General features: G+C 47.2%; 1 protein-coding gene and 1 long non-coding RNA gene across 2 annotated transcripts in view; one reads left to right on the top strand and one right to left on the bottom strand.

Annotated features, from left to right (window-relative positions):
* The window catches only part of ush (Zinc finger protein ush), a 491,478-nt gene that overhangs the window by 307,267 nt on the left and 156,592 nt on the right, over window positions 1-27,619 (bottom strand). The gene's annotated exons all lie outside the window — the stretch shown is intronic.
* Window positions 16,624-24,566, top strand: LOC129380807 (uncharacterized). Its single transcript, XR_008608997.2, has 3 exons — window positions 16,624-17,224; window positions 18,342-18,432; window positions 24,320-24,566. It is a non-coding gene; the product is annotated as an uncharacterized lncRNA (long non-coding RNA).

The following is a 27,619-nucleotide window of genomic DNA, read 5'->3' as shown; positions in this document are numbered from 1 at the left end:
CCTTTTGCCTCTTTACAACTTCTTCCCCCTTATTTCCCTTCTTACATCGCTTTACCCATTCCGCCTGGTCTGCGGCAGTGACGCCCGTTGTTGGCCAACAAAGGCCCCTTTTGTGCGTCTTGAGAACGACTGACCTGTGCGAACGCTTCACCACTGCGTAGCGCGACCTGCGCGCGTACACGCATTCACTCGGCTTTCATTCGTCTGTCTGTTCTTTCTATTCCACTGTTATATAATATAAGATAATATAATATATATAAATAATATATAAAATAATATAGCGTTCACGGAAAGAGTGACCACATGATATATGCGAAGTGGTTTCCTCTGCCTGCCGGGAAAAGTCCACGAAGACGCTCGGGTGTAGTCTCTGAGCGTCGGGCAATTATGGAAGGAACGAACACGTCCACGCCAGAGTGCGATATGTGTCGAGCCGCTCTGCACGACTTACGCGTACATAGCTCGCAGCTGCCAAGCTATACACGAAGTTGAGGGGCAACTGTATAAACATCGCCGCCTTTCCGCGACTCGTGAGAAGGGAGGAAGGCGTTTATTTATTTATTTTTTCCCCTTCCTTTCTGAGCGGCGGCCTCCGCTGGACTGTGGCACGTCTCGCACGGGCCTCCTGCGGCGACGGTCCCGGGAGCTGTGCCACCAGGGCGTGACGTTACGCACGGCGGCCGGGCTTCCGCAGGTTCGGCGTCTTCCCACGACGTCGGGCTTTTCGATCAGGGCTGCACCCGCGGTTAAAACGTGCACTCCCGCCCGGCCTGTATGCCATCGCGCATGCATGCTTCGCGCACTGGGACCCCTCCGTGACGCTGCCGCGCCATGCGCCACGCCTGGCCGGTGTTATCAGGGGTCGTCCATCATGTTCCTGTTTAACTTTCAGTGCAGAGTAATACGCTTCAGAGATGCGCACACGTCGCTGACTTGAAGCGACGTGCACGCGTATACTATACGCGGGCGCGCACAGCCGCCTTCGGAAAGAGCGCATGCGGCGGCACGACGCGGGCGCGATGAAAAACCGCGACCAATTGTGATCACTCGATCGCCTTGGTCTTCATTGCGATCGAGTGGCGTATAGTGTACATAAGTAGAGTCCCGTGTTTTGCGCTTTTTTGATTGTTGCATCCATTCGCAAGGTGTTCCGCTATTTCTTGTGTATGGTGTCGCCCAGCTATAGCACCAATGTAGCCGCGATGTCTCATGCTCTATATACTATAGGCGACGCAGATTTTCTTAATTTAAACAACAGCGCTACATTGCATGGCGCTTATGTATATATATATAAAAAAAAACAAAGGTAAGAGACGTAAGTTTGGAGCCACTAAGCCGGGACAATAAGTTTCCGATTCCGGAAACTTCATTTGTATACGTAAGAACGATTTGCCACTAAAAGAATCACTGGCCACGGCGGCTACGAAGTGGCCTTCGTGAAAAGGGCCTTGAACTTCCCCCTTGCGTCTTCTGGCATGTGAAGCATGGATGGCCGAATTTTGTACCAGTTGGTTGCGCACTGACGAAGCATACGTATTAGCCCCGAGAAAGGTGGCTGCTGAGCATAAAGCCTGCCGTCTGAATGTGTGCGGTTATCCACCACGCATGCTGGATGGTGTAAACGGGAGCCTGTCGTTGCCACTGTGCTTGGCGTGCACTTGTGCTATACTACACTGTGACATGCTTAAGCAGTCCACGAATCTAAGGTGCGATGCCAATAGCAATAGAACGACGACAGTAATCAAGACGACGCAAGAGTGTAAATTTCAGCGGGAATTTCAGTGTTGTCAACGAGCGCACCGACCGAAGCAATGATTTCCGAGCAGACTCTGAATTTATGCTTAAGCGCGCGCGTACGCAAAGGCTTCGGTGCGGCTCCAAGAATCGCTCCAGCGCCTATGGATGTATACGTAGCTACAAGGCTTCGCTCGCTGGAGCGCAAGCTTTTACACTGGCGCAGTGACACTCGACGCAATTCGAACACACTCGTGTCCGTATGGCTTGGATCAGGGTTTGTAGCGTTGCCTGCGTTGCCTGCGATTGCGTCTGATCGCGAGAAAGACTTTTGCGGCGCAGAAGAGCGTGAGAGTTTCCGTGTGGCGCGCATTTGCCTGCGTCGGCCCGTGCATGCCATCACGTATTCTGTGGCACGGCATGGCTGCGCCTAACCAACGCTCGAATCGGCGGCAGCCATTTGCAGTGCCGGGTTTCCGCAGAACCTCAGCTGGTAGCGCTGGGAGACCGCCGACCGTCACGCAGCAGGGTTATTAAGCGCTGGCCACTGCGCCACCCGCAGTGCAGTGACCTCTGCTGCTGGGCTTATCAGACGCACCTTAAGCAAACTAGGCGCGCGCACTGCGCGTACAACAAGTAGAGATTCTCACAATTCGCATGCAAGCACGAAATGCGCTCGGTCAGCCAGATATCAGCGAGCCAGGGACGCACAACCCGTTCCATAACCATACCGAATAAATTAAACCAGCTGCGGCTGTATAGCTTCAGGGCCAGGTGAATGGGGGGACACAGGAAGAGCAAAGAAAATCTGGAGTCAAGCTCTGTATCTGCGATGTTATAAACACTGCTCTAGATAAAAACCGTCGCATTTTCCAGGAAGCTATAGAAGTGAACTTTGGTGACGCCGCTCTGTCAATTATAAACTACACCCCGGGCTGACTTCTATCGAATCGCGCTACCAGTACACCGCGTGCAGCAGCGTCGTATCATCTCACGGCAGAAACCAGGGCCGGAATAATGTATCGATTCTATTCGATATATGTTCCTTTTCGTCATGAGCGGTTGACGATAGAATAGAATCGAGCGAAAGGAATCGTTAGATTATACCGGCTGAGCTTCCAAACATACTCCGAAGTCTATATGCCTCTAGAAACTCTTGTGGGTATATATATATACATATTATTCTTCCTGCGAGGCCCGAAGACCCCACACAGTCCAGTAAGGTCTTTGATAGACTGGGAATCTGATAGTTTAGTAAATCAGTACATAAGAAGAAAGCTCGTGATGCTAGGATCTGGCCGTTGCGCGTTGACACTGCAAAGCAAATGCTTAGGCAAAACTGTATACAAGTCATGTACACAGCAGGGAGCCAAGGCGCAGAACTGCGCGGCGTATAGACGGCTACGCGAGCACCTCCCCTTGGGATAAACGTTCAGCTGTGAGACCGCAAAGCAATGTAGCGAGACCATTGCGACGTCATGTGCGCCAGAAATGGCAACCGAATAATAAAACGCGTGTGTCCCGTTTTGAAAAGTTCATAATTTCCCCCACGCGTTGACCGAACGGAGGTTGTCGGCAAGTCTCTCGAAACAGCATACACATTATATGCATAGTATAATCTCCGACCGTAGTGAACGGTATAGCTGTAGGCGACAAAGATAACGTCCCACCAGGCAGACGTTTGCTTACCTTCACTGCCGGCACACTCACTGGTAGGATGGAAAAACGGGAACTTACCTGGAGGAGAAAGAAAGAAAAAGAATCGATCAATTTTCGTGCGGCGCAGCCTATCGATGTAATCGTTCAGTATCTACAACGCTTCCCTTCGCAAAGCCTGAAATGTTCGTGAAAAAGGCGAGCACACACAATATAGAGCGACACAGACTGCGCTGCCAGATATAACGGTCCACTAAACCGAGAGAATTCAAGAGTGCTTCAAGAGACTGCGTAATGTGAGAAGGAGGATTGGCGCGGGACGCCACATCAACACCCTCGTAATGGGAAGGTGAGAGCAATAGGTGAAAAACACTGAGGAGCCCTTCCACCCTGTGAAGATGGTGGACCAGCGAATCTGCTATGGTGATACGAATTATGTTAGTACAGATTTCTGTTCTTATGTAACTATGCATATAATCATGTATATGTAATTTATGAGAAATACAAAGAAATATAAAATCATTTGTTGTCTATGTTCTCTTTATTTCATCTTTATCTTGTCACGCAAGTGATGATGGCCTTGTGGTCGCTACGATACACCGCCAATGGCTCTTTTACGACGCCGCTCTAAAGACGCAGGTGTTGTCGACGCAGCTGCGACGGAGCGCCGTTTAGACGAAGGTGGCCGTTAAACCGAGCGTCGACGAGAGCGACTATATGCGTTGACCGGGGTGCAGTCAAAGGAGTGCATGAAACAAGACACGTTTGTTTGTAATTTGCGATCGAGCATACTTCCTAGTTTAATTAGCTGAATGAAACTCGGAAAGACTGGAGTTTTATTCTAGCGGACAAACATGGGCCTGTCCGGCAGAAATGTATTCCAATGTATAGAAGAAAGGAAACGAAGGTGGGAATGAAGGCATTGGGGGCGGGCGCTTGCGGCAGTGAGGCGTTCTATAGCGACGTGTACTGTCTGTCATGCAGTCTCACGCAGTCATGTCTATCATGCTTTTCTATACGCGGGACGCCGTCGGTTGAGACCAGGGAGCGCTTGGCGTAGACAAATGCAAGCAAATATGCACGTAAGCTCTTCCTCCGCTGCTCCGTCTTGAATGCACACTTAGACGTCTTGATTCAGCAAGCCGATGAAATAGCGCGCACATATATTATCACTTGTTGAGTGTTGCGATGGCGCTTTCAGGCGCCAGAGAAGAGAGAAAGAAAGTGGCAAGGACAGACTGCGCTCTATTTCACGAATATCCCAACTGATTATCCAACCACCACGCTTCCCGAAGCGCAGAAGTGGCGTCTCCTCTCGGCAATGCATAGCACGAAAAGGGAAGAGATGTAACCCTCCTTCTCCTCTCTTCCAGTTTTCATCTCTGTTATTTTTGACGGTGATAAAGGGGTAGTGTTGACGCATAAGCGCAGCTCACCAGTCCATCGCCAGCTCTGGATGGACGCGAAAGTGAACCAGCGTCGCCCGTACACGCGACACAGCCTCAGGTTGCGGCGCGAAAGCGCCATTAAGCGATTAGCTGAGAGCCAGCCGCGAAGAAAGCGCTGCGCGTGAAAATGGTCGCCACGCTAATCAGCACGAGCAGGGCCTCGATAGGCGGCCCGAAGCAATTGCGAGCGCATGCCTGCCCTCCGCCGCACGTCGCTGGAAACGTTTTGGAAGGGTGCCGGGGCTTTCACCGGTTGATTTGCGTACCTGCGTCCATGTTGATTGAGCGTGGTTGTGCGTTTTGTGGATCGCGATTAATTACTAATGGCTCCTCCGGGGCAGCACGTGGTTTCTGGAAGTCATGTAGCACTCATTGACTACTGGGTGATCAGGCCTGAGTGCCCTGCAGTTGTGCTAACAGCGTGGCCGATAAAGGTACACCGAGTTCCGTCTGCCGACGCGGCTGCCTTGGAGTTTGTTGTCGCTGATGTCAGCTTTTGCGCCTCGCTTTTTGTGTTCCTTTTACACGATCTTTACACATTTCACAAATTGAAGAAGTCTACGAACCCAGCCTTCCGTGCCGTTTTTGCAAAAGCGGTGCATGGTTATTGGCTTCGGATATTGTGGAAACGGCGCCTCACTGATATGGAATAATGTCAAAACGTAGCAAAACATACGCATCCGCACATATGAGCCGCGTTGTTCCACCCTGAGACGAGTAAATATGAGCGGCCCAGCCGCTTAAACAACGGCAACTGTGATCCAGACACATGTATTACGGGATGTTATTGCTGATTCTCGCTTTTCTTTAACTTCATCATACTTACAATTTGAGCGTGCCATAAAGTATTGTTACAGAAAGCTGTGCTCGGCATAAGCGCTCTCTTATAGGACGCGTGTAGTTCTCTCGCGAAAACGTGGATGCCATCGCTGACACCGTTGGTAACTGAGCGAGTTTGTGCTGCTTAATCGAATGCAGTGTCTCTTCTTTTCCGTTTGACGCAGAGGTAAACGGTTCTTCTCTGGAATTAAGAAATGTGTCAGCGTAACAAAACGCGCACAGACCCACCCACCCAGCGAATGCGACCCGCAGCCTTCGGGAACAGCCGTGACGTATACGTACAGATGGCACAGCGCTGTGTCGCCGCTTGCCGCTTATTGTGGACGCTACGCGTCGGGAGTGAGCAGTAATTGATATCTAATCGCTAAATTGACATAACTGAACTAAAATAGCAGTTTCCTTCGTCGTAACTGCTTTTCGTTAAGTTCAGGTCCATCGGTAGCGTGTGCACAAATTCGACGGGGCCAGGCATCACCCAACCTTCGTTAAACAGGATCAACGTTGGCTCAAACTTCATGTGCACGGCTTGAGAAGACAGGAGCTTGGGAATTTCAACTTCGAAGGCATGTTTCGACTCAAAGCGCTGCGGCTGTCGCGTTGTCGGTTCGGCGGCCGATCGCGTGGGGTTCGGTCGAGGGATCAATGGTCGGCACGCTGATGGCAGGCACGACAACTCGCGCCCACCGGTTGCGTCGTTGTCGGTCTATTAGGATAATATGGTATCAGTGACACATTGTGCTGAATAGTTGGCGTCAGCGTCTTGTCGGTCTCGTAACGTGATGTTTTTAAAGTGTCGCCCAAGTTTAGCGCAGGGGCTTATCGATAAATTTGCTAGCCATCAATGCAAGGCGGAAATTACGTGGTTCACGGTGCAGTCCGGGCGAAGCCCTGACCGCTTTGTTTTAAAGTGGAATTACAGTCAGCATGTTTTCGGCACCGCACCGACGTATATATCTATAAACCAGCGGAGTTTCAACGCGGTGTACGGCACGAGTATTTGCTGCAGTGCGCATCGGCGCATTTCTTTTTTTTTTTTTTTTTTTTAGTTTCCTCGTTATCAGGCCGTGCGGCCACGCGCGTGACTCTTCCAAAATGTTCGCGACTAATCCGCTAGGGCAAGGTGCATGCACCGTCGCGCCATGAACAAAAAAAAAAAGGCGGTATAGGAAGCGCGCTGCAGTCGCCGGCCACATGCCTCTCCCCCCGACCGTCGTGGCCGAAACAGCGAGCGCGGCGCAGGGCGAGGCACAGGGCACGAAGCCGCCGCCGCGACGCTGCTAGAGCGGCCGCACGAATGCTCGATCAAACGGGGAGGGCCTCAAACGACATCTGAAGCGCTGCACGAGAGCCTCCCCGCGCGGGGTACACGTTCACCCCACGCACAACCGCTGCCCGAGTTGCGCCCGGCATATACCGCTGGGTAAGGATCGGTGGTCTCTGCTTGGGGCACATGTATAACGGCACGGTCAGACTTCGATCCGACAAGAAAACATCACCTGTTTATAGGGAGACTTCCTGTGCGCCTGCAACGTGCTAGCGAATTTCCAGACGCGCGCGCCACGGTCATTTCACTCCTTGCGGACTGGCCGGAAGAACGAAAACGTCGCCACAGGCCCCGATACCCGGCCGAAAACGCATGCACTTGATTAATTTTCCCGGCATCGCGTATACGAGTACACTGCCGCTTGCTATGGGGTCCGCGTCTCGGCTCTCGTCTCATACAGTATGTGTATACTTTTCTCGCTTCCTCCGTGTCGAATTCTTGCTCTTTGTGTGTATTTGTCTGCTATGTGGATATTATTATTATTATTATTATTATTATTATTATTATTATTATTATTATTATTATTAATAATGAGTTTTCGCTGTTGTTGGTAGCGGATTGTTGTTCTTGTTGCGCCATTGGTGCGATTTTGTTGCTTTGATGGTCATTCATGTTAGTGTGTGTACTATGGCACAAACAGCCTGCTCCTCGCTTTCCCTTTCCCGTCAAGTGTATATATGTTTTCAAATCTAATAATAATAATAATAATAATAATAATAATAATAATAATAATAATAATAATAATAATAATAATAATAATAATAATAATAAAACCGTCGCGAACATGCCGTCATCTCCTAGCTCTCGCATTTTCTGTCTTTCATATTTTTTTTCATTTTCTTTTTTCGTTAAAAGTGACTTTCTGTGTATTCTAGCAGACTTTTTTATTCAGTTCCTATAAACTATATGCGAGAAGTGTTTTCTTTTTCGGTGCCGTTTCTTTAAGTGCAATTGGCTGCCCAGTGCGGCGGTATAACGCACTCTTGTGCTTGATAAATTGAAGGATAAACTTCACCTCGCATCAAGCTTACATCCATACGTTATGTATGGTGTAAGGTATGGATGTAAGGTTATATATGAATGTAATACGTGATACGCGTATCGCGTATCACGTATTACCACGTGATAAATAAATAAATAAATAAATAAATAAATAAATAAATAAATTTTCTCTTCTTCGTTCGCGCTCGTTTTCCCTCGTCAATTATTGCGTTCGAAACATGCGGCGCCGGCAATTTGGCAACCTGCAACTGCTCTCAACAAGGAACCAGCTCTGTTCGCGCCACCACCCTGCAGCGACGACGAATTCAGCGTGCGGCTCGAGTGATTGCTGGTGTATGTATCAGGTACCCACATCGCGTGCTCGGCGCCTGTTCATCAACGCGCCGAAGTGGCTGCGAAACAACGCTTGGAGGTGTGTGCGACCGAACCGCAAGTGATTCTGGCCTAGATGAGGAACCGAACGCACGCGCACCTGTGGAGACGCGCTGCACGAGAGAACCAACGCAAGGAATGTCTTTCCCCCGCGGCCTTCCTCCTTTTCCGAGTATATATGTGCCGCACCGGCGGGTTTACAACCTCTGCAACGACTCCTCCGCCGACAAAATTTCTCGCGCGGACACGATCGATGACAAGAGGCCTTCTAATTCTTAACAAAGCGCGATAGACAACGGAGCAACGGAGAATTAAACTGTGGTGCAAAACGTTGCCCCCATTTAACTGCTGCTCTCCTATATATCGATTATGTGTACATGCTTTCAGACATCGAGCGACCATACGGCCGCTTTCTTTCTTCTCCTTTCTTTCTTTCTTGCTTTCTTTCTTTCTTGCTTTTTTTCTCAGCTAATGTACTACGCGAGTATATGCGCAGGTTCTGCAGAAGGTGGCACAGCGGACGTACAGAATGTTCTTACTTTAGTAGTTGTCATCGATAAAGCAAAATGGAGGCGCCGAACTATACAACATTTTTCATAGGCTCAGTGGTCAGCGCAGTGATCCTGACTTCGCCGTAACATTAAAGTTGACGCACGGGGCACTATATACACCGCTGCCACAGCCTCCAACATCGCAATGCACGAAGCAGTCGTCATATAGCGCACACGCTAACTCCTCGTCCCTCGCTTTTCCTAACACCCAACCAGGTCAAAGAGCCAGCCTTTCATCCACCTAGCCATCCTTTCAAACTGCGATCGTCGTTCGCTCCTCACCACGTGGAATTTAGGTCGTTCGAGAACGGTAGGTCACCCTCACAAGTGCCAGAACTACATACAGGTGGGACATTTTCGAGCAAGCATCTCGATCGCGAAGATCCGCACTTTCAGTGCTGGATTTCTAGAGAGACATGTGTCAAAGCGGTGAATGCCTACGGCGTAATTAGAAAGAAAAAGAGACACAGGCAAGTAATGTGGGGGTGTGTACCGACGAACAAAACCGAATGAGAGCGTATTAGGGCGCCCGCTCTTTCTCGTCGGGATGCAGGCATAAACGCTATAGGTTACGCCACGTGCAGTCCGATACCCTGCCTGTGTTCTCTTTGGCCACTCGTTACCACTCGTTGCGACGACCAATGGGAGCAAAGAGCGATAAACAATGCGCACGCCATCCACCCGAAACAGCGGCGAAATCGCGGCCTCGATCCAATCAGCGGCTTAACGAAAGGCCGCTCCGCCAAGGCCTGCGGGAGGCGGTGCACCTGTGCGCGCGCGCTCGGCGAACGCGCCGCCGGCTGAATATCGCCTGCCTGCACGCGCGGCGCCGTGCTTTTGCCCGTTCTCGTCTTTTTCTTCTTTTTCCTTTCCTCGTGCGCCGCCGCAGAGGCTGCGGCCAAGAAAAGCACGTGTGCCCCACTGAAGCGCGGCCGCTTTCCTCGAGGCGCGGTGCCTTTTGTAGAGGAGCTTCTTTTTAAACCGGCCTGCATATTAAGAGATCTCCAAGTCATCAGTCAAGTACCACCGCTAATTTGCGCGAACAGTGGAGCGCCCTCCTAATTTGCAACTTGCTTCTCATTACAAAGTGTAAAAAGAAATATATTTACTTGACTCTGCAGGGATGCACGTCTTGCCGGTTGTGTGTATATACTTCGTACGACGTTAACGCTGAAGCGCGACATAGACGAGCGCGTTAAAGACAATCACACGAAGGAAGAGGCAGTTTACGGAGTAACATCCGAGGTATTTTTTTTTTTCTTTCTATATATTTCAGCTGGCTGCGTCGACATCGCGAATTTCTCTTGCCACGGGCCCAAAGTAAAATAAAAAGTAAAAAAAAAACGAGAGAAAAAGAAGAGAGACAAACACACGGTCACTCTGCGCAATGGGCTTGTGTCTATGAAAGTCATTCTTGCGGCGGGCATTTCTTTATACGGCGCGCGCCCTTGCCGGCCAGCCTGCTCGAGGAACCAGCCGCTCATGAGTGTGGCCTCCCGCTGTGCAGCCTTTTCTCCCTCTTGTCCTTGTCAGGCTTGCCTCGCCTAGCGACTAGCCAATGCGGTGTCGTAGCCTGCGAGTACTTCCTCGCTTTGAATCGGCTCTAGAAGCGCGCATTTTATTTTACGGGCCCATGTTTTCACGAGGCGTCCAAAGCACGGAGTGGCGCGTCTACTACATACGCATTTGATAAATCACTGGCGCAGGTTGGTTGGATGACCCGCAGGAAATAAATATTTCCCCCGGACAGTCGGAGGAGGAAGTTGGATGGCCCCGAGCTGTCGCAAATGACCTCGCATGCGACAGACACACTGGGCTTCATCTGTTATTCGCGATAGCTATCGGAGGCTGCTGCCTTGGCGCCGCGATCAGCGCAGGAAAATTGAAGAGAGCGGGCCAGCGTTCGACATTTCAAGGATAGGCGCGCAACAAGAAGGGAGCGAATGACGCGTCGCCGCACGGGTGCAACACTGCGCTGCCGTTGCAGCATTTCTGGACCGGCCGCAGATTGCGCATCGAGCGAGCGTTTGCGCCGAAGAAAGTCACCGGCGATTTGTAAGGAAGTGCGCCTATACATAAACACGTTTAGTGCGTGTGAAAATGATCAGAATTAGGCGTGAAGTCGCTTGAATACGCTCGAGCTACCCGCTGCTGCAGTGAGCTTTAGGTTATAACTACACGAACAGGCGTAGACAGCATCCTGAGCAAATCCAAGGACACCTGCATGAGATATATTAAGCGCAGAATGCAAATTACGCCCATGGCAAGCGTTCGTACGCGTTCGCTGTTCTGTCCTTTTAGCAGATGTAATTTAGAGCATGCGAAAGACGTTTTAACAAATGCCTAATTAAGGAATAATGGAATCAGACGCTTTTATCTGACAAAATGAGGGAGGAGGACACGAAAAAATAAAAATAAGAAAGAACAATAAATTGTGGTGTCCACGGAGTATTCAAACCCGACACCTTTATGTATGAAAGCAAGAGTATGTCTGCTTTTTTTCTTTCTTTTTTTTTTAAATGACGTCCCTGGGAAGAATATGTTCGCGGAAAAGGAAAGCATAATAGCCGGTTGCATGCTCACACAGCAAGGTTATTCAAGCCGTGAACTAAGAATGAAGGAAAACTCTGCGGCGCCTTTCGTTTGCCGTTGTTGTCCATGTTTATTAACTGCTAAAACGAACAGAAGTAGGTTAGCTAAAGACTGGCTCTAAAAAAAAAAGGAAGAATAAAAGGAAAAAGAAAGAAAAGGAGAGGGAAGAAAACTATATATGACGTCGCCCTCTTTATTTTTACAGGTAAGCATATAGGTCTGTTCATGCTAAACTTCACCGCTGCCCGGCTCTCTGGGCCGAAACAACAATGGGGCACGATGCATGCATGCGTACAACGCGGCGCGGCGTTCGCGTTTGACGGGTCGGAGGACGCTGCAAGCAGCTTCACTGCTCGCTAGCAGCGCAGCGGGGCCGTGAAACGTTCTTAACGGTAAGTTGAGGGTGTGGATAAAAGCGGCACGACTTACAAGCGTGAACCGCCTATACGCCGCAAAGCGAGTTCACGCGCTCCCACCAACCAACACATCAAACAGTCACGCCAGAGTTACATGCATCACTTTGGTTTCTTTGATCGGTTTTTCAGCGAACGCGGCATCATGAGGTGTACATGGAGGCAACGATCGATACACAAATGCATTCGCGCACCTTGGAACTCAAAGAAGAATGGAATATGCATGAGCTTGTCAAAAGGCGGATCTTGTCCGCGAGGCACACCAAGAATAAAACAAGCTTCTGTACGAACGAGTTCGGCATTGAGTGTGCGCTAAGAATGACATAAGCAAAACTGAGGCGGCCTCGCTGGTTTACCAGCGCCTATAGCTATTACACCCGAAAAGACGTAAGGGGCTCGTGTTAAGGGCACGCATTCCGTTCGGGCGTGCAGATTAAAGTGAGAGACGCAAGGAGCTGGCACCAGTGCCGATTGCCGTGCACGTACCGATCGCAGGAGTATGGAGATTGGATCGTGGCGCGAGAGGCCGGCACGTCCTTCGCCCGCGCGTCGCCGCCAATGTGCGAGCCGCGTTGAGGGCGACCAGGAGGGAGGGCCGTCGGGGCCGCCGGCCCTGGACCGCAGCCTGCGCCGCCGGCCCGTGTCTCTCGCGCGCCGTTATGCGTACGCTGCTGGCGCTCAGCTGACGGCGCGCCACGCCAAGCGCGTCCGTCTTCGCAAGTGCTCCGGAACAAAACAGTTACGTGATGGAAGAAAACAAATGGAAGAAGAATAAAAGAGGAATAAGGAGGGCTTGCACATGGCGAGGACTTACGGAGTCGCCATCTTACGCCTCGCTTGCGTAGTGTGAGGGATAAACGCGACGCGCTCTCCTCATAGGTTTGGCTATCGGCGCTCAATAAGAACACCACGCCGGAGCCCTCCTGGACATTTATGTAAGTACTCTCGAGACGAAAGGAATTATTTACTGCCAAATAATTGTCTTGGGTTTCTAATAACCGGTTTCTTGCGTAAAAGGTAGGCAATCGCTGAGAGCAAACTATGTGAACTATCTTCTTATATAGTGGGTTGTCTGTGTAATGAAATGGAGCATAACAGAATGAAGCCTCAATGCAGCGATCGCACGCGTTCGCAGCGACCGACTGCGCCTCTACATGCATGTCCGCGCACAATGTTTAGCTTTCGCAGCGAGCGCGTTTTCGCAACGTTCCGTGAGCTTAAGACCGCAGCATATGAGCATTTTCACAGTACACAAACAACCATTGTTGCGTGGAGGCTATCAGCTGTTCAAAAACGATTTCATTGTAACTCCTATCTTTATCCTCCTATCTAAATACCGTAAAAGCAGAATTCGTTTTTCTCGGCAACCACTTCACCAAGTTTGGCGAGGTCTGTTGCACTTAAATGGAAAACTTAAAATCTAGAGACTGTTGGTTTAGAATTTTTGACTTAGGTCGTCAATTTTTTATAAAAAATTGGCAAAATCGAAAATTTTCAGAAAACGAAACTATAAAGTTTACAACCCCGTAACTCAGCAAGGAAAGATGATATCACAATTCTGTAATTGCATCTGATAGTACATCGAAAGCGGACAAAATTGATATGTTACACATGGATATAAAGAAATTCAGTAATAAGGAAATACAGCTTTTGCAGGACCCTTGTACACAACGTGACAAATTCATGTAAGATATAAATTGACGCATCGAATTTGTCCGCTTTGAATGATCTAATGCATGGCGTTTACAGAACCGCGATATCTGTTTTTGATGCAGAGCTATTAATTTGTAAACTTCGTGCGTCTATTTTTTCGAACTTTCGAATCTTTGAAAATTACTTTAACAGAATTCAGGCCCTAACTCAATATTCCGCTGCCAGCAGTCAGTAGAATTTATTTTTCTCTCTCAAATGCAACAAACTTCATTAAAATCGGTCCAGGGGTTATCTCAGAAAAGCGTTTTTGCGTTTTACATGCATTTGGATAGGCCGCATGCGGAATTGGGCCCGAGCTAAAGCTTCCTCTTAAGAGCGCTTTGTGAATACTGGCCCAGAATCGTTTACTCTTGAACTTACGTGTAGAACAAGCGCACCTAATCTCTACCCTCCTCGTCATCTGTCGGGACCGCCCGCGCAAGAACATCCTCAGCGAGCTTTCTTTAAGCCAGTTAACGCAGCCCGTGCAAAAGATGGCTGCCGTCTAGTGGCGCTGCACAGTAAAATAATTTACACCCTTGATGGTGAGAATTGCGAACCATAACACCCTCGAAGGGTGTTTTCATTCTAGAAATATCCCATCATCATGACTTCTTGCGAAGCGTAGGGCAGTTCTAGATGTCATAACACCCTTTTACCCACCAAAAGGCTGCACTGACTAAGAATATTGGGGGTGGGTGCAAGGGTGTTTTTGTTTATTTTTATTACATTCACAAACATACAGTTGTACAAAGAGACAGCGTGTCCCACGGCACTACAAACCAGTGGCGGATCCAGAAGCGGGCCCTCCCCTACCCCAACCCCTTCCCCCCGAGACGTGTCGGACTTTCAATGCCGACAAAACGCCTGAAGAGGGTTCCCCACCGTTTCACTGTCTGTTTTGATGAGCCATTTTAAATATGTCCTGCGAAAAACCTGTTGCTGAAGCACTACTATTATGTCATAGTGGGCTAGGTGGCACACAGTTCTCAAATCTCGTCACGCACAAATTCTGCGGAATCCAAAAGCGCGCACATACTTTTTTAGCATTGAATATTTAACCAAAAAGAAAAATGTTCAAAACGTTTTCAGCAAGGCAGAACAAGTGCAGCTCTTGCTTGTGGGACGCCAGCAATCCAGCAAAATGAATAAGCCACGTGACAGCATGCAGCTGGACGCGCCACAATTGCTCCAAAGCAATGCGGTCGTCTAGGTTTCTTTCAAGCACAACGAAACAGGCAGAAAAGGGGGCGACGAACCATACTCGGACAAAAGCTACGACGTTTCGGGAAGATTTGACCCCACCTGAGATTCTTTCGCGGAATCAATAACCCCAATTCGTTCTGCTTCTCTGACGTTTAAAAACAAGGTAGCTTCGTAGGCAAACTTGAGCCTTCTCACCCACCACAATGCTTTGATCAAGCAGCCTCTACAGAAAGAGCCGTGCAAAACGCTCATGGCTTCGCGTCTGCGTCAATTTACGAAGCTGGCTGTACAAAAAGAAACTATTAAGTTTGTAGTTGTATAGGAAAGGAAAGTTCTACTGGCTTACAAACAGCTGCCAGAACAGAGTGCTGAAAAAGAAAGGGAGGGAAATGTGAGAAAGTATAGAGAACCAACGTACAATTTGCGATGCATACAGTATTTGCCACACTGACTAACAGCGCTATTTACTCAAATATTTCCCCTCCCAAATTGGAGACAGTATTATTGCCTGCATGGATAGGACATTAAGCCAATCATTATAGATAGAATGAGATTCCAGAAATTGGCGGGCCATTTGCAGACCCATCTTTGTTCACGGAACAGTGGCGAGGCATTTTTCAAGTGTGCGCGCGATTGCCCACCTGCAAAGTACGTTCGAGATGTCTTGGCACATGCAGACCTGCGCGAGACTCGCCCGTCTCCCCTCGCGAGACGGGTAGGACAGGTGCACATGCTGAATACGGGAAATACTTTGTAGAATGAAATTGAACTCTGTCAAAACACCAGAGCTCTGGATGACAGGTTACAGTGTGCACAGAGGCGTTCTGCTAGATTATAAAGCGAAGCTTTCTATGCCTCCTCCCTTATAATTTCCAATTCTGCTGCTGCTGCTGTCACTGCCTTGCCAGCCGCGGCGGTGGGTGGTTTTAGAGCGTGCATAATGTACATGAGAGGGACTCGGGGAAGGCGTGTGCGAGCCCTTTTAGCGAGAACTTTGTGGGCATCGCTGCAATACTCTCTGGACCCCTTTGGCCGTCATAATGCCCACTGAAACACCCTGGTCATCGACACAATGCCATCTGGAAGACTAAAGACGAGACAAGAGAATGTTTAAAGCCAACACCCAGACGAACTGGGTAAATAATGCCACTTTTCGCCGTGGCAGCTCGCATACATGGAATGATCGCCGGAGAAGGTAAGGGCGCTGTCGCCGTGGTCGCCCTTTTGTGCCCCGTGTCCCCTCCAGCGCTAGTCACTTCAGCATGGAGTACCAACTAGCCCGGTCTCACACTCTACAAACACAAAGCATGCTTCGTTTGGGGTTTCCTCAATAAAAGGAGCACTACTACTAAACATGGCAACAGTTGCGGGCAAACAGTAATAATTTTACTTCAAGGTATGAAAGGGCACGTTTCTGCTATTTCTAAAAAGTAAGCACCGCGCAGTTTTGTGCACGTGGATCACTGACTCAGGGCATGCAGAGACGCAAAGCCGCACTAAAGCACCGCAGCGTCAAGACGACAACACGCAAACGGCTCTTCGGCAAATCAACGTTTCAGCCCCGATGCGATGCGCTCGTGTAAGGGAATTAGAGCGTTAACTTTCACGTAAGCTACGAAAAATGGCGTGCAACAGCGCCTCGAGCAAGCACGTCTTTCTGTATTATAACATTCAACATCATCGCCAAATATCGTCAGTGAACGCAAATAGAACAGCAAGCGGCGCTTATGTCGATTCCCACAGTGCGTGGGATCTGCCTCTGTTGTTTATAATAATAATAATAATAATAATAATAATAATAATTGCTTAGAGGTAGCGTAAAATAAATAGCCTCGAAAGTAATATACACACGTAGTTTAAAAGAATATATGTATTTATGCCTTGAAAACGAAACCGAAATTGAAATAACTTCCACCGACGGGTGTCGCCGCGATCGCTGCTGAGTCTCGCGGCGGGCCGCCGGGTGCACATGTGTGTGTTCTCCGTGACAGTCTTGAAGTTGCGAGTTATTAGATTGTTTTTCGCTACGTTTAGGTTGCACCACCTCGTTGTTTTCGTGTACTTTTGTGCTCATCGACGCGAAGGGAGCATCCGGACTGAAGGCGACGCTATTATTCGTGAGAAAGAAAGGCAGTAGCGGCCTACGACATCGGTGTTTCTTTGTGACAGTGTGTTTACTATGCCTACGACGGCCGTCATTCGTGGCCAACGAGAAAACATCTTCCATTCGGCCTGACCAGTGATGAAGTGGACTTTTTTTTTCGGCGGAATCCATCGTCAACATCGTCCATCCACTACGTAAACGAAATGGCGTGCCCAGAATATACATCGTGACAGCGCTCCGCCTTCAAACCGAGGGCCTTTTGCAAGGCGCATGGACGGCTCATATAAAAGGTACGTACGTGGTCACATTCAGCGTCGCGTTTTTATGGTGCGTCATTGTGGTAGTAATTTTCGCGTAATTTCTTTAAAGGACAGCACAAGGTGTGTTGGATGCGAGTGTAGTATGTGTACTTCAGGCGGAGCCTACGGGCACCGAACGTGAAAAAGAAATGAAAATATATCGGACGTTTCATCGTTCGTGTGTCCTCAACTAATTGTGACAGCACATTGAGTTGTAGAGAATTAAGTACTGCTACGCGTCAGTATACGGCGCAGGCAGGTAAATAATACTTTGGTTTGGCTAATTCATTCTGTTGCTAAAGATGGGCGCATACTTATACCGGTGTCACACGGCCACTTTCGATCACGATTGAGCCTGTTCCGGATCGAAATTTTCGACCGCGATTGGCTCCCGTCCGCAGATTCAGCAAGGAAGCCAAACGTGACCAGAAATTCGATCCCAGTCAGGATCGATCGCGGCCAAAAGTGTGCAGTGTGACAACCGTATTAAATGTCGCTTGTGTACTTGCACTCGTTTTGTTTTTATTTTTTGTCCCAGGTCACGTGGTAGGTAATGACGCAGGTAGCTTGCAATGCTTGTGCTTTCATCGCTAGAACTAATACAAAAGAACCACAACCATCCCGGCTATGTGGTTATCCTTCGTTTTCAGTTGTACTCGTTTGTTCTAGAAGCTTTCGTGCCGTTGCGGATGAACGCGTGGTTGCGCTATTTGTTTATGAATTTATCTTTGTGTAAATAAGTACATCGAGCCTAATCATTTTTTTCTCGACCTTGAACTCGTGTTTTGATTTCACGCACGCATGCTTATTACTACTACTATTTGTTTTCTTGTTGTACGACTGAACCCTGCCTAAGGCGTCCTGTCACTGGTCGACAGTATTTCTGAAATGAACTGCACTGAACATCCTACGGCTATTCTACGTTTCACTACCTTATTCTAATGTCTATTTATAAAGCGTATGGTTACTGTAACCATCCTTGGCTTGTATATATGTATGTATTAAGCTGGTAAATGCTTAACTGTGTTTGCAGGTTTGAGAGGTTCTTTTATTAAGTGGTCAATCTCGGGTGGTATTAATGGCGAGTTGTTTTCTTGTGCCCATGCAGTTAGTCAGCATGAAGCAATTGCATGGGAACCGGCCGATTGTCTTGGGCCTACACATTGCTCAAAAGACAGTGAAGGCGTCTGAGCCGACAGGTATACTTTTTTCATCACAATTGGCCTACATATTTTTTCCACTGGAGGATGAAGACCTCTCCCAGTGAGCTCCAATTACCTATGTCTTGCGCTAGCTGATTCGAAGTGAAGCCTGCAAATTTCCCGACTTCATCATACAGTCTAATTCTCTACCCTCCTTGACTACCCTTCTCTTCCCTTGGCATCAGTTCTGTAACTCGAATGTGCCACCGGTTATCTGCCCTATGCATTACATGGTTGAAGAAGGCACTTGGGCTAGTTGGTGCTCATTGCAGACTTGAGACATCAATATCTAGTGTGAAAAAGACGACAACATCAAGAAGCACATAAGACAGAACTCGAGACTTCAACTGAAATTTTTGGTGCACAGAAACATGGGATGCACAGAATGTCGACTGTTGGAAACCACAGGAGCTATCGGAACAAATTGATGAACAGGTTAATTTCACATACGAACACTCTTGGTAAGAGCCAAGGACGGCTGCTCACACACCTGTTCCCCACTTTCTTTATGCAAAGTGGTTCGTATATTTCCCTATGAACCTGCTTCTGGAGCTGCCTGAGCGCACGATTGCTTTGAAACTGCTCGGTGCATGAGCATGTATGGCGATAATTGGCCAGGTGGCCACTAGCCACTAAGGCACTGAAAGCAGCCCTGTGTTCCCTCAAGTCAAGCAGGTCGGTGTTTAAAAGACTGCTTCGGGGAACCAAGATAAAGCAGCTGTCAGTGGCTGGTGGCCATCTGGCCAATCATTGCTGTAGGTGCTCATGCACTGAGCAGTTTCAAAGTGCTCATCTGCCCATGCGGCTCTAGAGGCAGGTCGACATGAAAATATTCGAAGCACTTTGCATCAAAAAGTGGGCGATAGGTGTGTAAGCACCCCTTCCCTGGCTCTCACCGAAAAGAGTGTTTGTATCTCGAAATGAACCTATCCATCAATTTGCTCCGATACCTCCTTTGTCAGACAGGGAAAGGGAGAGATGAATGTTGCTTCTATCCGTCGAGGTCACATCCCCTGGATCCTATGTTTCTGTGTAGCCAAAATTTCAGTTGAGGCCTAGAGCTCTGTCGTGTGTGCTTCTAGCTGTCGTCCGTTGTTTTTTTCGCGCTAGTTAACGATGTCTCAAGTCTGCACTACATGGCCTGACCAGCTCCCTTCTTTACTCGTTATGTCAGCTAGGATATCAGCACCTTCGTCTGCTTTCTGAACCACGCTGCTCTCTTCCTGTTTCTGCTGCCATCAGGATGGGAGTGGACATGACAAATGAAACTGAGTGTCATTTAGACAGAGGAGCAGTGAGACTTCCTGTGCTTTACCTTTTGTTGTTGTACATAAATGTTGAAATTGCACCAACACACCTTTTTCCACCTTGTGATTTTCCCATTGCTGTGAGAAATGAATATATAGGCTTAAGAAACTAGAAATGCAGTTTGCCTAAGAAAAACAATACTTTTGCACTTAAAAGTAATGTGTATGATGCTCTAACTCCTTTGATGCATGTGCCTTGAGAGGTGTTGATGTTGTTCTTCATTTCTTTCAGTAAGCTTTACTTCATGGGCATGACTTTTTATAAAGAAATAAGTTCTGAAGAAACCATAATACCTGACAGGCAGAATTGTCGAGGTTGAGAGCCAAGTTTCCTTTCATGACATTTTTTTCAGGCTGTACTAGTTGACCCATGATGTTCAACAGTGCGGACTTGTACAAAGGACGTCAAAAGTGGCGAGAAATGGAGACAAATGCTATCACCTCATTCTTCATCCTTTGTCGAGTTCACATTGTCGAACGTCATCGACCAATACCAACTAGCCCGTTTGCGTACCTGTACTAGTTGAGCCATTTCTACTATGGTACTGTAAACCGAACGTGATAAATTCAAGATTGGTGCCTTTTCTATCTTTCTACAAGTGTTTCATATAATAGTTTAAGGCATTATGGTTGATGTCATATTTTGACACCACCATAACCTCATAAAATATCTTCATGCATGCGAAAGGTGCCTCTTTACGAGTTGCATGCTGGCCTGATATGGAGAACAAACCTGGCAGGAGGTAGAGCACATGCTGTATTGTAAACAAGACGCACGATTGCATTTACTTGGCAGTTATCGCAATGTTTTCTGATATTTACCTGCAGGAACATTAGTTATCTCAGCTGCTAAGGGCACTGGTAAAGATATATCACTAGACACTGGGAGCAGAAAGAAAATCTGATTTTGCAGTACTATTGAAGTCATGCAACATTATGTCTAACCAAACTGGCAGAAATGCTAGCTGTTAAAAAGAAAGGGCTGATTTCAAGAAAATTTCGCATTCCTAAATGTGTAAGTGAAATGCTCTATGCTTATAAGCTACAAAAGATTTCCAGGATAATCATGCTAGTTACACTTGCCATTTGCTAATTCAGTAAGGTTCACTAAAGCTTGTTTTAAAATTCACAGTGTCTTTATACAGGGTGATGATTTTAAGTTTTTTTTGAATTTTTAAGTATAACCTGTTGCATATAGCAAAATTCTAGTCCTTGAGCAGGAATATTCAAACAGGCAGACATATCTTGCACGAGAAATCGAAACATGTTCAACTAATTAACGAAAATCTATTACTTAGCTTTTGAATTAATTACTTCATGGCACATATAAACAAAAAGAAAGTGACTTAACCGAGGGGCCGATGTTTATTAATCTTATCCTAAGAAGCCAGCAAACACTAACACCAAGGACAACTTAGGGTAAATTACTTGTGATTAGTAAATGAAATAAAGAAATTATAAATTACTGAAAATGAAAGTGGATGAAAAAACAACTTGCCACAGGTGGGGAACGAACCCACGTCTTCGCATTACGCGTGCGATGCTTTACCAATTGAACTACAACAGGTGCCTTTTCCCCATCTACTTTCTTCGGTATTTATGTTTCCTAGTAGAACTCTAGGAGTGTTTGCCAGTGCCACCACATATATGAAGCACATATTGTAATTTACGAATCATAGCCAGTGAGATTACAAGATGCATCCACTCTGGAATTGATTTCCAGAATGACGCCAGTTTGGAGATATGTACCATCAAACTTGCCGTAAGAATGCACTGTTCTCCCACTTACTTTTTATCAAAATGTGCTTTTATGCACTGATGCACAAAAGTAACTGCAACACCCTTGTGTAGTGTTCTTTATCAGGGAATTATTCCTAGACTGGTGTCATCCTGGAAGTTCAAGTGCACACGTCTTCCAAGCTCACTGGCTACAATTCGTAAATTGCAATATGTGCAGTAAAATAATTAGTGACAAAGTGAATAGTGAATTTTTTTTTAATTATTCGGACATGTGTTTCGATTTCTTATGCTAGTGATGTCCACCTCTTCAAATAATCTAGCTCAAGGACAAGAATTATGCCATCTGCCACAGGAAATTTTTAAAAATTCCATAAAACTTAAAAATGATCACCCTGTACAATGCCACTACAGTGCTAAACAGCCAGCAGCCTAATCATCACATTTAAGAATGCCGTAACAACACTGACAAGTGCACTAAAGTTTTCTGCGCTTCACAGATGAAAGATGTTGGCCATTAGAATGTTTGATCTTAGTGTAACTCACAATCATATAACCAGCAAGATCAAGTGAAAGCAGATGACAAACTTCATACATGAAAGGCTTTAACTGTGCTTTGATTAAAATAGCTAAACTTCTGTTAAGCATGATGCATTCACTGTGTTGTTCCAGTTCAAAGCATCTAAATGATCAGATGCTAAAAAGTTCTTGCTTGGAAGATCTTTAGTGAAAACCTCTGTAATAAAAATACCAGCAGGATTATGTGCTTTCTTAGTGGAGATGTCTAAGATGATGTTAAAAAGTGTAGGTAGGGCTTCTAGTAGAGATGCCAAATAGTTCTGAGAGAGGGGTTGTTACCAGCCACTGTGTAGGTCATAGATTAAGAAAAAAAATAAAGGTCAGCTTAGTGATGCTTAGTATAGTGATGCTTGCATTGTTTGTGATAGTGAGTATAGTGATGCTTGCATTGTTTGCCTGGGAAATCTGAAGAACAGCATCGTTTGTGTCTCTTGTTAAAGGAGCAAGCTTCTGTGAAAATGCTGATTTCTACTCCCATAAATAATGTATATTCCTGAGGAGGCAGGCAAAACAACAATGCCATGTGTTATACTAACCGATGAACGTAAGGTCATTGTTTAGGCACGTAAACCCTGCGAATTTGTTTTTGCCTTGTGGCCACCACCTCCTGTGAAATAATGGTTGGCATTTACACTATTGGTTTTGGGAACAAGGCATTAATGTCAAAGTGCCTCTTGATGGTTACCCTGCAATGCATAGCGAAGCATATGGCTGCACCTTATTTTCAATATAACTTGCTTGTAGGGAAAAGTTGCAGTGAGATGATGTGGCCTCTCATTGTAAACTTATTGCATAAGAAAGGATTGATATATTTGTAAGCAATTTATTGGACTCAACACGAGCATCTTTATTTGTGCACATTCCAAATTGTAGTTTTGGGTCAGATGTCACACACAAAAACAAACTGCCCAGCGTTATTGCTGTAATATGAGGGCGGTTAATGTCTCCAAACACACTACTTTGCCAGTAGTACTGCAAACATTTTGGCTCTTTATCATTAATGCACTGATGTTTATGCTATAGAATGTCACTTGCCCCATCTTCCTATCTCTTCGCGTTCCAAAGTAATCGATCAATGCATGGCATCCAGTGATGATGTCCACTTGAAACAGCGGGCTGTAATTGAATTTCTCACTGCGGAAGGTTCTACGCCCTTCAACATTCATTGCCATCTGAAAGCAGTTTACGGGGATGCCTGTGTTGAAGTCAGCATTGTGCGGAGGTGGGCAAGGACTGTGAAACATCAAAATCCAGCCGCATCAAACGTCCAGGATCAGCACCGAACTGGACGGCCTGCAACGGCTTCTGATGAGGATCATCAACATCAGGCAGACGAGTTGAATGGGGTCAATTGCAGGATCAAGCAACACCAGATTGCAAAAATACTCGCCATTTCCATTGGTTCAGTGAACCAGATAATTAAGAAACTCCTGGGTTACAAGAAGATTTTAACTTGTTGGCTATTCTTGAACTTTTTCATGTCAGTCTTCAGTTGCCGTGGCACCCAACAAACGCAAGTCTTCTTGTAACGCAGGTCTTTAATGATGTGGTTCCCTGAGCCAATGGAAATGGCGAGTGTTGTTGCAATCTGGTGTTGCTTGATCCTGCGATTGCCCTGAGTCAACTTATCTGCCTGATGTTCATGACCCTCATCAGAAGCCATTGTGGGCCGTCTATTTCGGTGCTGATCCTGGAGATTTGATGCGGCAGGATTTTGGTCTTTCACAGTCCTTGCCCACCTCTGCACAGTGCTGACGTCAACACAGGCATCCCCGTAAACTGCAGTCAGATGGCGATGAATGTTGATATGCGCACAACCTTCCGCAGTCAGAAATTCAATTACAGCCTGCTGTTTCAACTGGACTTCACCACTGGATGCCATGAATTGCTCGACTACTCTGGAACGAGAAGAGATAGGATGGTGAGGCGACATTCGATAGCATAAACATAAGCGCATCAATGATAAAGAGTTCGAAATGTTTGCAGTAATATTGGCAAAGTAGTGGGCTTGGAGGCAGTAATTTCTGAATTGCCCTCATATAATTGTGTAGCCTCTCTCTCCTACATTCATGATGTGGCAGAATAAATGCCTTATTCTTTCGAAATAACGATTTCTTGGAAGTAAGCGCCATCTGTGCTTGTTTTCTTTATCCTGGTCTTCATGTGATCTTGAAATATTCAAGTCAATGATGCAGGGAAGCGCTGCTTGTCATGTGTCGTGTACTTTTCCTGACATTAAATTGCAACAAATCATTTTGCAGGTAGAAAACAAGCAGATGACTACAGCGATCAATGAAGAAATGGCTTCATCTATGATGGCTTGCCTTAGGACATTGGAATGGAGCTACACAAAGGCATCACCAGCCTCGCCTGTGCCCTGGAACATTGGTTTGAATAAGACTGTTCTTCAGTGTAGAACGACCACAAGACTTGTCACCACATACAAGGCGTAGTGCAAGCTCTAAATATTGTACAGGTGGCTAGAATAAATGACCCTCCATGCAGTCACTCTTCCTGTATCTGTGGTAAATGGATTATTTCACGCAGAACACTCACACGTGATTATGTGTTTTCTTCAAAGTTGCTATGCCATGCATTTGGAAACACATTACCTATTGTATGCACACCGTACATAACATTTCTGTGTGCTAGCCTGACTGTAGACTTACGAAACAATGAAGTGCATGTGTACCCGCTTCAACATGCCGTACTTCAACACCCTTATAGCAAGGGCTATTATATTGCTCATTACACCCGATAGGTGAAGGGGTAATATATTCCTGATCACACCCTTACACCCCATGGGTTGAAGGGTAATATGTTGTTCAAAACACCCTCAAAGGATAGGGTGTTATTGGAATATAGAATAACCATCATAAGGGTGTAATTACCTATAAAACCCAGCTTTTTCTAGGGTGCTAGGGGGTTAGTTATAGACACTCAAAAAAACCCTTAGGGGTGTAAATTATTTTACAGTGTGATCCTGATCTATAGCACAATAACATTTTTTTCTTTTTCTTCTTTGAACACGCATCCTATAGGCCCGCAGTCACGGAAATCTCTTACGCTAAAATTAATTGTTCGTAAGAGAAAGTTTCAGCCAATCCTAACACTCGACATAGCATTAGCGAAGGCGGTCAGCCAATGAATAACAGCACTTACGAAAAACTTTGCGAATTCGGCCCCTGATGCGGACGGAATGCCTTTTATTTCTTGCGCTGGTTAGTTTCTTTTCTTTCTTTTTCAACAAGCTGCGGAGTTGCTCTAAAATGTGCATTACGTAAGAAGTTGTTTCGCATATGCCGTGGACGTCCTGCGATCATATACACTCATTTGTAATTCTACTGTGACGCGCTGCTTTGCGAGCCGGCGATTAAGCTCCTAGCAGCGAACACAACCGCAAAGAAAAAGTGACGCACCCCCTCACTACAAAAGAAAACGCTCAAATTCGTATTCAAGAAGCCATGATAACAGATATGTCGAACGTATACGATTGTTCCACGAGAATGAATGGTCAACAGGAGAGCCACTGGCACATACTCAAGCGCCAGGTTTAAATCCACATGCCAGGAACAATCGTTGCTTAATTGAAAACAAAGGTACGGGTTCTCTCTCGCGTTCCTCACGAATGTATGCACATAAGGGGAGGGGGCCGGGGGGGTGCCTTAACGAGACATTGCATTGGACTGTATCTACAGAGGCTGCGGGAACGTCGACTCGCAGCGGATCGAATTGCGCCGAACGCGGAGTGCGCGCAGGGTGATTAGGATCGCTAACGCGATGCTCCAAATGAAGACGCGCAGCCGCGCCTGCACGCATGCACGCGCAGCCATATCGCCTCCCCCACCGCGCCCCGGCTCCAGCACGCGGGGTTATCGGCAGCGCGCGACCAGGACGGACGCAGGTGCGGCCCGCACAGCGTTGTGCTGCGCGTTGCGGCGCAAGTTGGCTCGTCGAGAGAGCGGCGCGCGCACAATGCAGCCCGCACGGAGTCGCCCGAAGCGCTGCATTTGGTCATCATCAACGGACATCTCGCGTGGGTCGCGGCACCCCTGAAGCAGTCCTGCATCTCAGGCGTGCGGGCAGGTAGCGCAGCAGGAAGAAGCTGAACCCGAAGCGGGCCATATCGAATGGAGAGCACGCACGAGCGCATTCGCGATCGCCTCACCGCGAACCAGATCTGGGCCCGTCTTCGAGTAAATTATTTGTATGCGTATCATTAGGCGCGATTGTTCTAATGCAAACAGCATTCTTGGAAGTGCCAAAGCAGTTTTCTTTCCGTGTGTCTAAACGTTTTTGCAAAACGCCCAAAACTGACGGGGGATCCAGTGTTTTGCAAAGCTACTCGCTGACACCTAAGTTTTGAAGAAATTTTGAATAGAGGACCCGTCCACAGGTGTCGCTTATCGTATATTAATTCTACATTTCAGCATAAATAATGCATGGTATACGTCAATAAAAAAAAGAAAGCTAACCTTGTACTAGTGCGAGGGTTCGATCGAGTGTGGCCCCATTCTGCTCGGTTTGTACTCAGAACGCTCTAAAAACACACACATTGCGCTCGCTCTGATGTTTGCTTTCAATATTATTAGCCACAGGTAACTTTTCCGGGTTTTGTATGACGCTTGCTTTAGTGTGGGTTTGGGTTTTCAGCGAATGGTCCAAGCTTTGTATTATCGGCCTACTTCTGCTGTTCTGCCTACTTCTGCTGCTAGGAGGCTATCATTCTGGGTCGTGGTGTACGGCAGAGGGATCCTCTCTCACCTGCTCTCCACGTAATCGCTTTTGAACCGCTTCTGCAGAGGCCACCCTCCGACTGTAGAATTAGCAGGTTCCTACTTCCACCAGGTTCCCCTCCAGTTGCACTCCTCCTCTATGCAGACGACTTGTCCATTGTCGTCCAGGACTAGGCATCAATTTGCACCGCTTTGGATGTTATGGACGGTTACTGCAGGGCGACTGGTGCAAGGTTGAATAGTCGAAAAGTGCAGCCACGTACTTGAACTCCACTCCATCCAGTCCACAGCCCGTTCACGGTCTGCACGTGAAAACGCGGTAGCGAATTCTAGGTTTCCAATGAAATCCAGACAGTATGTATCCTGAAAACTGGCAGCAAGCTAAGAAGAAGCTTTAAACCAGGATTCAGGTATTCAGCGCGTCGTCGTGTCCATTGACAGCCCGAGCGACAATTATTCGGTCACTTCTTTTTTGCGCCCTTACATGCGTAGCACGTGTGTCTCCAGTTCCAACGCGAACCAAGCTTAATTTTGAGAGGGTCCTCTTTCGTTTTCTCTGGAAAGGGACAGCTGGCTGTGTGGCTCAGCAGTTGCTCAAGTTGCCCAAGGATAAGGGAGGACTCCGAATTCCCGACCTGAGCATCGTGGATATATACTGCACTACACGTCAGGTGGACCCAAGTGGCTCTTAACTCTGACATATGCTACGGACTCGAAGCTTTACTTCCTATTTTCTCAATATGTTTTCGCAAAGCACATTTTCTCACTGTGTGCTTCGTTCAGGATCCCCGTCCACCATTTATGCAGCGGCTGCCAACTCTCTGG

This window comes from Dermacentor andersoni, chromosome 1 (assembly GCF_023375885.2).
Source record: "Dermacentor andersoni chromosome 1, qqDerAnde1_hic_scaffold, whole genome shotgun sequence".
In the NCBI taxonomy this organism is placed as follows: Eukaryota; Metazoa; Arthropoda; class Arachnida; order Ixodida; family Ixodidae; genus Dermacentor; species Dermacentor andersoni.
This window is presented reverse-complemented; position numbering and strand designations above follow the sequence as displayed.